General features: G+C 41.7%; 1 pseudogene; it reads right to left on the bottom strand.

Moving 5' to 3' along the window:
- Nucleotides 1–1744: 1744 nt before the first annotated feature.
- On the bottom strand, nt 1745–4730 carry LOC133252153 (chromobox protein homolog 1-like; annotated as a pseudogene).
- Between the last annotated feature and the right edge of the window lie 201 nt (nt 4731–4931).

Raw genomic sequence — 4931 nt, forward strand, 5'->3', positions numbered from 1 at the left:
GATGGAAATACCAGACCACCTGACCTACCTCTTGAGAAATTTGTATGCAGGTCAGGAAGCAACAGTTAGAACTGGACATGGAACAACAGACTGATTCCAAATAGAAAAAGGACTGTATATTGTCACTCTGCTTATTTAACTTATATGTAGAGTACATCATGAGAAATGCTGAGCTGAAAGAAGCACAAGCTGGAATCAAGATTGCTGGGAGAAATATCAAATATGCAGATGACACCGCCCTTATGGCAGAAAGTGAAGAACTAAAGAGCCTCTTGATGAAAGTGAAAGAGGAGAGTGAAAAAGTTGGCTTAAAGCTCAACATTCAGAAAACTAAGATCATGGCATCTGGTCCCATCGCTTCACGGCAAATAGACGGGCAAACAGTGGAAACAGTGTCAGACTTTATTTTTGGGGGCTCCAAAATAACTGCAGATGGTGATTGCAGCCATGAAATTAAAAGACGCTTACTCCTTGGAAGGAAAGTTATGACCAACTTAGACAGCATATTAAAAAGCAGAGACATTACTTTGCCAACAAAGGTCCGTCTAGTCAAGGCTATGGTTTTTCCAGTGATCATGTATGGATGTAAGAGTTGGACTGTGAAGAAGGCTGAGCGCCGAAGAATTGATGCTTTTGAACTGTGGTGTTGGGGAAGACTCTTGAGAGTCCCTTGGTCTACAAGGAGATCCAACCAGTCCATCCTAAAGGAGATCAGTCCTGGGTGTTCATTGGAGGGACTGATGTTGAAGCTGAAACTCCAATACTTTGGCCATCTGATATGGAGAGCTGACTCATTGTAAAAGACCCTGATGCTGGGAAAGGTTGAGGGCAGGGGGAGAAGGGGATGACAGAGGATGAGATGGTTGGATGGCATCACGGACACAATGGACATGGGTTTGGGTGGACTCTGGGAGTTGGTGATGGACAGAGAGGCCTGGCATGCTGCGGTTCATGGGGTCGCAAAGAGTCAGACACTACTGAGCGATCATCGTTATTTGTTTTTTCCTTTGTTTCACAGTTTCTTCAAATTTTAACAAAAATGATCTTAACTCCAGTCTCCCTTCTTTCCCACCCCATCCCACGACCTCCTTTATATATTAAATTTCCTTCTCAACCAGTTTCCATCCCCCAAATGCAACTTTGTTAACTTCATAACTAGCTTAGTCTTTTGTTGGGACCAGCATTAATCTCAGGCAGGGAATACCTTGGCTTCTACATTTTAGGCATTCACAACTTTTAAACAGTCTCTCACAGTCCTCATTTAGGTGGCCAATGACATTTTTTGAAAGGATACAATATTCTGGACACAGAACCCAATCATCATTATTTGTTTTTTCCCTTTTACAGTTTCACAGTTTATTCAAATTTTAACAAAAATGATCTTAACTCCAGTCTCCTTTCTCACCCCATCCCACTGACCCCACACAATACACCAGTAATAGCCAAAAACTACACACATTCTATGCTGTAAAAAATGCAGAGTTAACCCTCTTGGGAAGAAGGCTGTGGGTTGTGGAGATGCTCTTTGAAGATCTACTAGTATCGCCTGCTTTCCTACATCCCACTCTACAAGTTTTGTCCATCATAGAAGACCCTTTGCTTTTCTTAGTGAAGTTCAGAATGAGTTGCATTGAAACACTGATTCTTCTTCCTCTTCACCAAGATGGATGTGCAAACTGTACGGCATGGAACGACTTTGAAGCACTTAGCCTGCTGTAAGGCACAGAAACTATACTGGCTCTTCAAAGCACATCTTCTCAAGCCATCTTTATGGTGTCGAGACAAGTAGAACTCCTTCTCTCCCCACTTGAAACCTGCAGTCAGATGTGACAGCCACTGGTATTCAAGAGAGTTAATTCTTGTTTTCTTTTTTTGTCATCATCCTCTGAGGGATAAGAATGCCACCTCAGCATTTCCTCATAGAAGGATATGATAACCTGTGGGCACTTGACATTGGCTTCCTTGGCAGGGACCAGGTCAGCCTCATCAGAGTTTTTCCATTTCATCAGGAACATGAGTTCTCCACTGGAATCTGTAGCTCCAATAATCCACTCAGGTTCCAAACCCCAGGCAAAGCCTTGTGACTTTTCTGATTCTTTTCTTCTTCTTTGGTTTGCTCTCCTCCCCCATATTGTCTGAATCAGAATCAGCTTTGCACTTGCCTCCATCTGGTTTGTCTATCTCGGGTGCTGTTTTCTGTGACTGCAGAAACAGCAGTGAGGTCAGGGCAGTCAGGTTATCTCCCGGCTCCCATGTGTTGTCCTCATCTGAGACCCTCTTCCACTTTAGGAGATACTCCACTTGGCCCTTTACCACTTGCCGGTCTAGAACTTTTTCCACCACATATTCCTCTTCCTCTAGCACCTCCTCTACTTTCTTCTTGTTTTGTTTTTTCCTCACAGTGCCTGCCAGCTTTCTGGTATAAAGGGTGACGGCTGCTCAGAGCAGCACCCACAAACCTGAGAGGAATCAGTAGGCACTACTGGCCGGGGAGCGGTCACTGTGACGGAACACTTAGAAGAGCTGCCCTTTCTGCACAACACATTGTTGCTAACAGTAGGCACTATGGTGTACAGTTGATCTCTAGGACTTACTCATCTTGCCCAACTGAAACTTGGTACCCTTGACCAATACTTCCCTGATTCTCCCCCCTCCCCTAAGTTTTGAATGGTTCCTGGCATATAGTAAGTCCTCAATAATTATTTGTAAAATAAATGGATGGATGTATAGGTGGATGAATTTTTTTTTTCTAATATTGCTGAAACTCTTCCTCATATGCAGGGGCCCTAAATATCTTTCTCTTGAGGTTTCTGTAACTTGAAAATGTTTACAAATTCAAGAATTTTTTCTTATTCTCAAAAGACAGATGGGGCAGCCAGACTTCTTTTGACACCAGGGGGTCATTCCTACATTGTTCCAACCCTTTCTTTCTTGCTGCCTGAATGTGTCACTGGAAAACATGTGTTCTGCATAGTCCTAGGAGACTGGTTCACCTGAGAGGACCACAGGGTTCTCTAGGGAGGACATCCCACTCCTTCAGGACTGGGGTGAGTGCGTGTGTGTGTGCATGTGCAGAACGGAACCTCTCCATAGGCTCATTAGCATAACCACAAATGCAAAAACAAAACAAAAAAATTCGTTTAACCCTACTGAAGTGCAATACGACAATATCAGTTCTTAAATTATTCCAAGCCATCACTAACTCAATGGACATAAGTTTGAGTAAACTCTGGGAGTTAGTGATGGACAGGGAGGCCTGGCGTGCTGCAGTCCATAGGGTCACAAAGAGTCGGATATGACTGAGCTACTGAGCTGAACTGAGATGAACTGATTCCAAGCCTAGCCCATTCTTCAAATCAAAATCTAATTCTTCCTTTTATGCCTATAATCTGAGGTTGGTTTAAAACACAGTCAAGTCTTTGGGGATGAAATTTCTCCAGAAGAGTAGGGGCACTTAGGAGAAAAGTCTTTAAGAGCACCTTCAAATTTTTGCCTTGGGAAGGACCAGTGAAAATGCCCTAAAGAGCAAAAGTATATGGTGCTTCTCAGCCTATAAAAATAATGTTCCTTTGGGGAAAACAAAACAAAACAAAAAATCCCACCGCCACTTCTGTCCCAATGATGCTAATATGCTTTGGGGAAATCATATTTCTTTTAAGAGGAGCTTCATTTACTCTGGATCTTCCTCAACCAAGGTTATTGTCTTGAGCTTTACTCTTAGGAAAGCATTAAGTTTCCTTTCATTTTCTAAATATAGTGAATTAATTTATTGAAGAGATTAATTTAACACTAGTGATAAAACTTGGATTGGTTGCTTGCTTTTTCCAAGAAGAATCCCCATAACATTTTAAAGAATAAGATATAAAGAGTTTTGCTCAGTGCTTGGCTCATAGAAAGCATTCAATAAGTATTAACTACTGCTATTTTTGTTGTTATTGCTGCTACTACTAGTATTGTTATTAGTGGTGGTAGTCATTGGCCTGGCATCCAGTCCTAGTGGTAGGTATTATGAGAAAGAAGTGGAGTTTAGTGACATACAACACATGTAAAGTGCTTAATATAGTCTTTGACACAAAGCAAGCATTTAGTGAATTTAAACAAATTTAGAAAATGTGAATGTATTGGGGTAGATTTGGCTGCAAAAATAGAGACCAAAATTTAATAGATTAAAGAAACATAAATTTATTTTTCATTCATGTTACAGCACCAAGTGAGTGTTCCAAGTGTTAAAGAGAAGTTTTCAGGCAATTTAGCTGTGAGCATGTATCAAAATTTTATTACGATTAGGCACAGAAGGGAAATGGACCCTAGAAAGGCCACTTCCCAAATTTACTATTGGTAGGGACATTTGATAGGAAGAAAGTTCAGTTAGATAATCATTGTTAGACTAGACACAGAAAGAAAAGAAAGTCTGGTTAAAGGTCACTAGACCCTTGATTGACAGCTGGCAACTGACTGTGCAGGTAATTGGGCATGTGGGTAATTGGTTTCTGAGAGCAAACCTTAATCCCATTAAAGTTCACAGAAAATTGCTTAAGCATTTTATCAGGAATGCTAACTTCTCAGAAAGAAGTTATGAGCAAAATGGTTTTGCCTTTCAGACCAGGTTTGAAACAGTTTCTCTTATGGGTAGGACCATGGGCCACTCTCCCCGCTCTCGTCATTCAGGTACTCTGGTTGACGGTAACTCTGCCATTTTCAGTATATGGCTTTAATGCTATTCTGGTCATTGTCAACGGCCAGTGAGAAAGAGGAAAAGAACGGAGATTTCTTCCTAAAAAATCTTGCCTAAGGAAATGAGCCAGAGGTGGAAGCAGAATTTTTGCTCGCACGTCATTGAGAGCTTAGTTACGTGATCACCAAGCTCCCAATAGGGTTGAGAAGTGCAATCTGGATATCCAGATTCTGGCTGCAGGACTTTTACTAGGGGG

This window comes from Bos javanicus, chromosome 7 (genome assembly GCF_032452875.1).
Source record: "Bos javanicus breed banteng chromosome 7, ARS-OSU_banteng_1.0, whole genome shotgun sequence".
In the NCBI taxonomy this organism is placed as follows: Eukaryota; Metazoa; Chordata; class Mammalia; order Artiodactyla; family Bovidae; genus Bos; species Bos javanicus.